Genomic DNA, 7055 nt, shown 5'->3' with positions numbered 1-7055 from the left:
CTCTCGCAAGGGCTGCAGCTGGTGAAGGGCAGGGGCAGCTCATCTGCTCTCACAACTCCAGGGCCAGGTCTCCTTCCTGTCACAGGTGGCAAGGGGAAAGAGGTGGAAAGGGTATCTCTCCCTTTCCCATGTCACTGCACAGGATATGAGTAGCAGGGCCAGCTCTCCTATGCTCATATCCTTGGGGACAACTCACCTACAAGTCCTGCAAACAGGGCCAGCTCTACTTTGCTTCACACCCTCAGGGCCAGTTCTCAGACCCAGGCAAGAGGTGACAGCAGTTTTACAGAGTCTATAGACATCAACATGCCTGCAGGCAGCCCTGACCATGGATGTCTGCCCACACTTGGTGCTTACAGACCCCTGCTGCTGCAGGGCCAAGGACCCAGATGTGGCCCCTGGTGTTAGCATAGGTCATGACCCCATCATGGTCCTAGATAGCATCATCAGATACTCACATCAGACTGTTCCTAGCTACCCTTAAGTCTCCAGTCCTGCCTCTTCATTGTACCCACAACCTTCTGTTTCTCTTTCTCTTCCATTTTTCCAACTCTTACTTGCTCCTCTTAGTGGAACCTTAGGGTCTCTGAGTGTCTGGGGTCATCTCTGGAGTGGTCTCAGCAGTACTATGCCCTGCTTGTGCATTATGGCACTGGGCAGGGGCCATCTCAGGCATGGTCTGCCCCTCTAAGATTGCACAGCACAAGACTGGTGATCATCTCAGGCTAGCTCCCAGACAAGACCCCATAGAAACAGACTAGTTGTCATCTGGTGCTCATTCTTCATCAGGGCCTTCCCATGTGGGCCCATGCAGGGGTTATCTATATCATACTTACTCCTGCCTGGAGCCCAAGGTCCTTCTAGTCTCCTTCTATCTTCCAATAGGCTGCATAGTCCCAGAAGGGGTTTATATCATCTCTGGCTTGCTCCCTACCCTAAGAGCCCATCCAGGCCTGCACAGTGCAGGACCTGTGATCATTGCAGGCTCACTTTTGGGGGGAATGTTAGGCATCTAATCATTTTGATGTTCACAGGTCATAACACTAAGCTTAGACATAGCATCTCTCTTCTCTGCCATATATTGATGCACATGTTACAGAGTAGACATTCCTACAATGTCTCTGGGGCAGTAAAATGAAATTTTAATGTGGCTATTACCATTGTATAATCCTGAAGAGAAAAAAAAAAAAAAGAACATTGTGATGGGTCACATTTGTCCTCCACTCAGAAATACATTTGTGATGTAACTTTCCTATCAGTAACTATGAATTTAGTGTCTGCCGTGTTGCAAGTAGTATTATGGGAGAAATATGATAAATTAGACAACCTTTTCTCAATGGCTTACTTCCAAGTTAAAAACAACAAGATCACTGCAATAGCTACAATCTACATTGATTCATGTAGCTGTCATAAACAAAGTGCCAGCTAGTGCTGAACAAACTCAAAAGAGGTTTACATTAAATATTATTGTTATAATGTGGAAAAAAGAGTAAATTACAAATGGAACAGAGAGGAAGGTTGGAGATTTGAACATCATAAGAAGAAAGGAAAACAAACTGATGGCCAGAAAGAAACACAACCACAGAATTCAGAAAACATGAATGAGGAATGGACTTGGTTCTACAGCGCTCTTCACAACAATGGCTCTCAGGTCATAGTAACCTGCAAATTTTGTTATACTGACTATAGTCTCATGCCCTTCACTTGGTTTCTACAGCAACGACATCATTTAATAGAACAAGAACCTCTATTTCCAGGACTCCCCATCCTATTTCTATTGCCAGGATATCACAAGGGAACTGTGAAACAGTTCTGCATTTGATTTCATTTGGGATTTTTACAAAGCTTCATGTTGTTTGAGACATGATCTCACTACACAGCCCAGGATGAACTGAACTTTGTGCCAGCCTCCTGCCTCTTGAGGGCTAATAGTATACATATGTCATGCCATGCCTGGATTGATTGAATTTTTATTTTTCTGTGCCAGCTGTATTGTTGAAATTAAGGGCAGTTCTGCTGTGAATCCTGAATCTGACATGGAGCTCCATTTGTCTTGCTTGGCAAGCAACGCATCACATGAGCACCGTGACTGCTCCCCTTTTAGAGACTTGAAAAGCAAAGTCATACCTTTATAAATTAGCGAAGCGTTTAGATCCAGGTGTGTCTAAGCCCAAAGTCAGAGCTTTAGCTGTGAATCCATGCATCTCTTAATATTTCAAAGGATAGAGCTTTGCTATTGGTTCAATGTCCATGACTGGGATTTACTTGACTACATAAAATGAAAAAGTCTAACCGCAAAGAAACTCATTTCTTCTTCCTATACACACATGCTGCCACACTGGACCTGCTTGTCACACTGTAAAATATTATATTTTTAGTTTGGGACATTTTCTAAGTTTGAAATGCTGCCTTTATTTTTCCCAAGTCAAATAATAACTGCCTTCCTCCTAACAAAAAATTAAAGTGACAGAATTGTGTTTGCTTCTGGTTTTTATCAGATTGTATCAGAAAACACAGAGGAAAACACTAGTCTTGGAGTATGTTAGGCAGTGGTGCTAGACAATACATGTATGAACAGTGATGAACACATAACCCTGGGAAATAAATATATAGATAATTTGTGGATTTACTCATTCCTTGTACACTAGAGCAGTTGTCTATAAAATGTTATAGCTGAATGGAACATAGTTGGTTTGGTGTATTCCCTCAGTCACTGAAATTAGAGTGAAATCCAATTCTGAAGCAAAGCATTGCTTTTACAAACCAAATGCTTTTTTATTAAGTGATGCTCTCAGTTTTAAAAATGGGGGCTACTTAATTTGAATTATAATATAATTCCAAATATGTACTATATAAAAAGTATTGGGAGTAGAAATGCCAAATCTCAGGCACACATAATAAAATGAACAGGGGCAACGTTTCGACCACGTGGTTCACATGAGAGTTGATCATGGAAGTATGGATAGTCATTTAGGGGGGAAAGAATGTTAAATTATTAATTTTTAATGTTAATTATTACTAAGTTATTTGAACAACAAAAAAAAATAAGAAATTGTCATTATACTACAGTCCAAAATCAAGACACACATGGAAAATATTTGCCAATGATCAGTAGAATTCTGCTAGCAAAAATGTGGTACCATCATCTATTATCTATCTATCTATCTATCTATCTATCTATCTATCTATCTATCTATCTACCTATCTATATCTATCTATCTACCATTTTTCTATCATCTATCAATCTATCTGTCTGTCTGTCTGTCTCTCTCTCTATCAATAATTTATCTATCAAGTAATAACCTTTCTATCCCTCTATCTATCACCTATCAATATAGAAATATAGATGATAGATAGAAAGAGATGATAGAAAAATAGATGATAGATAGATAGATAATAGAAAATGATAGAAAGATGATAGATGATAGGTAGATAGATGGAAAATTATAGAAAGATGTTAGATAGATGGATAGATAGATAGATAGATAGATAGATAGATAGATAGATAGATAGATAGATAGATAGATGGAACATAAAGTTTTGAGGGTGCAAAGAGGATAGAGCTAGGAGAAGTTAGAGAGAAAAGTAACAGGATGAATATGATCAAAATGCGTTGTGCGTGAGCACCTGACTTCCCAGCAAAACAGACACCACAACAGGATCCTTCTGCACATGTTTATTGAGAGAGCTTGATTGCAGAGGCGAAAAGACCCTGAGCCCAGAACTGGCGCTGCTTATATAGGCCTAGGAGAGGCGTGTCCACACCCGATTGGTTATGCTTTCAGTACCTCATTTACGTGTCTACACCCAATTGGTTATGCTCTCAGTACCTCATTTACATACCACATTTACATATCTACACCCGATTGGTTATGCTTTCAGTACCTCATTTACGTGTCTACACCCAATTGGTTATGCTCTCAGTACCTCATTTACATACCACATTTACATATCTACACCCGATTGGTTATGCATTCAGTACCACATTTACATGCCCAGGGCTAGGCAGTGACTCGGGCAAAAAACTCTACTGCACATGCTCACATTAGTTGTTTACCCAAACTTATGGGTGGTGGCCAGCAGTAGCCAATGCCACCTTGTAATGGCATATGTGGCTTCCCACAGTTGTGTACATGTATAAAATGTTTAAACAATTAATAAAATATTACGCTTTTAAAATGTGAAAAAAAAAGTGTGGTAGCAGTGGGTAAGAGGTGAACCTCCAGAAGCTTCTGCTCTAGATATAGTTCAAAATTCAACCTAAACATATGCTAAAGATCAAGCTTTAACACCCTTGCCACAAAGCCAGTATCTAATTCAGTATGTAAAAACATTCATTATTGAAATGAATTCATATGTGTTGGAATGCTCACTCTTACCCATCAGTGTGGCTAGACATTGATGAGTCCCATTTAAACAACTAAAGTTAACCCTAATCCTCCCCATACTTTTAGGGTTTGTCTCACACTTTTCTGTCTTGCTTTCTGAGGGTATTGTATTATTATTTTCGGTCTTTCTGAGTTACAGTTCATTTCATTAATTTTCAATATTTCTTGTTTCCAAAAATATGTATTTGAAATCTATAGTTCTTCCCCAGACACTCTTTTGGCTATGTTTCTATTTGAGTTGTGTTCTTATTTCAAGTCGATGTTAAGTATTTCATAAATCGCATTAAGCTTTTCTTTAACACATCAAGTATTTAGAATTATATCCCTCCTTTTCCAATTTCATGAAGGGGAAAAGAAAGTTATTTTTAAAATGTATTTCTGACTTACTGCATTATAGGTTTTAATATGTGGTTGCTGAAATATTCCTTAGAATTTTTGAAGTTGTTTTTATTGCTTAGAATGTTGTCAATTTTTAAAAATGAGTTTCATGATCACTAAAAGCAATGTGAGTTTTCTATTTTTTGGAAGCAAGGTTCTCTATGCTGTACCTATTAAATAATGCACACTAGTTATGTTATTCAAAACATATGTACCGTAAGTTTGCTTTGTGCTCCAATTTCTCAAATTTTGTACTTTTTAGCTGTATTAACTTTTGTGATTATAATATTATTACAATATTTTCCCTTCCCTATCCTTCCATGATAACTTCTTACATTATATTTCCTTATGTATAGTTTATGATAAATTTATCAATGGATGTAAAATCCTTCATGTTATGAAACCGTGCGATACTGTCTAATACTTGCGTTTTACCATGTTTTCCAATCAAAATTATTATTTTTGTTGCTAATTCCTATTTATGTTCATAAGCAGACTTCAATGGAATCTTTATTTATCATTGATTCTCTCTATGCTTTGTTCTTTACTTTGGAAAAACACACTTACAAAGAAAGTGCAAATGAAGCAAAGAGCTTCCATATGCACTTTGTATAAGCCTCCTTGATATTAACCAGTAAGCCCTTCTACTTTATATGTATTTTTATACACATTACTTTCTTGAACATTTAGGAGCAAGATGTAGAAAGGTAAGCAGATTCTCTTATAAAGCCAAGGCTCAACGAGCAAATTTATATGCAAGATTATATATAATGTATATCAGTTACTAGTGTTGTTTTAAACCTAAAGAATTTCTGTCTTTGTCTTTGTTTTGTTGTTGCTTTGGTTTTTGCTTTGTTTGGTTTTTGTCTCTTAAAATTGTGACCATATCAGTATTATAGGGTATGCTTTAGTAGCTTATGGTTGCATCGTGATTATATTTAGTTAATAAGGTTAAGCACTTTGGGTAAAGAATCCTGCAGAAGGGATGTGTCAGGATGTAGAGTATTTTCCTGTTAATACTGCCTTTGGCTGTGTAGTTAAGCCCTAATGTGTCAGGAGCCTCCTTGATAAAGTTATGGTTTCTCCCTTTGCAGTACTAAGTATTTTGTACAAAGGAAGCCAAAGGCTAAGATTTCATGCTTTGACAAAGTTTCATCTGCTATATTAACTAGTTTTCATGGTTCCTAGTTAATTAACTTCTAAGAATGCCAATGTCCAAGGAGGCGTCCATTGAACAATGAATCCAAGAAAACCAACCAGAGCTGTGTGCTCCATTGTGATCCAGCCTCCGCAGTCAGACAGCAACATTTCTACTCCAGTGTTACAAGTTAACCATGATGCAAAACAGAATCAAAATGAAGAGAGCTATACTGAACCATCCAATTCAAAAGTAAATCAAAATAGCTGCATTCTCACTTATTTATTTGTATGTAAAAATATTTGCATTATTTGCATGCATATCTATATTTATGTGTGTATGTGTGTAGATAATATATATATATATATATATATATATATATATGACAAACAAGGTAACCTTTTTAATATATAAGGAAAAAAGATGACATATATATGTATGTATGTATGTATTTACATGCATACTATATACATTCATACACATACATACATAAATACATACATACATGCATACATACATACATCTAACATAAGAGAACATGCTTATATTGGAGAAAGATTGGTGAAAGCTGGTTGATAAATAGAAAGTAAATAAAAATGCTTGTGGATGAATGGTAGCATTTTATACAGTCAAAATTATGAGTGATGAAATGTTTTCAGCTGAAGCTTAATTTAAAATAAATAAGTGCAACCATGAAAAGAAGATGAATACAAGATTGTTTGCTGCTAACCCACTAGTGCCAGTCTCCACCACAACAAGAAGTGCCACAAGTGACCCAGAAAGATGGTCAGTAGTTCCCTGTTCCTGTCTGCCAAGCTGGAGAATTTCCTCATTTATACTCACTTAGCACATGACCAGAGAGAGCTGTTCTGGTATTCTAAACCACACACTGATATATAATGGTTGTCGTGTGAACATTAAAGCCAAGCACACCAAATAAGCTTATATCAGTGCTATAGACATCATAAATACTTTATTAAAATATTTAAAATGCCAGCCTCAGATCACTAACACAAACTTATAATTTCTTCCAAAATATTTCCAAGTAGTAGGCAGGGTTCCAGTCCATTTTGTTGTTGGTGGGAATGCAAGCTTGTACAACCACTTGTACAACCACTCTGGAAATCAGTCTGGCGGTTTCTCAGAAAATT

General features: G+C 37.1%; 1 non-coding gene across 1 annotated transcript; it reads right to left on the bottom strand.

Annotated features, from left to right (window-relative positions):
• Positions 1-1000: 1000 nt before the first annotated feature.
• Positions 1001-1131, bottom strand: LOC115030005. Its single transcript, XR_003835604.1, has one exon. It is a non-coding gene; the product is annotated as a small nucleolar RNA SNORA17 (small nucleolar RNA).
• Between the last annotated feature and the right edge of the window lie 5924 nt (positions 1132-7055).

Source organism: Mus caroli, chromosome 19 (assembly GCF_900094665.2).
Source record: "Mus caroli chromosome 19, CAROLI_EIJ_v1.1, whole genome shotgun sequence".
NCBI lineage: Eukaryota > Metazoa > Chordata > Mammalia > Rodentia > Muridae > Mus > Mus caroli.
The sequence above is the reverse complement of the archived record's forward strand: the minus strand, read 5'-3'. Positions and strand labels throughout refer to the sequence as shown.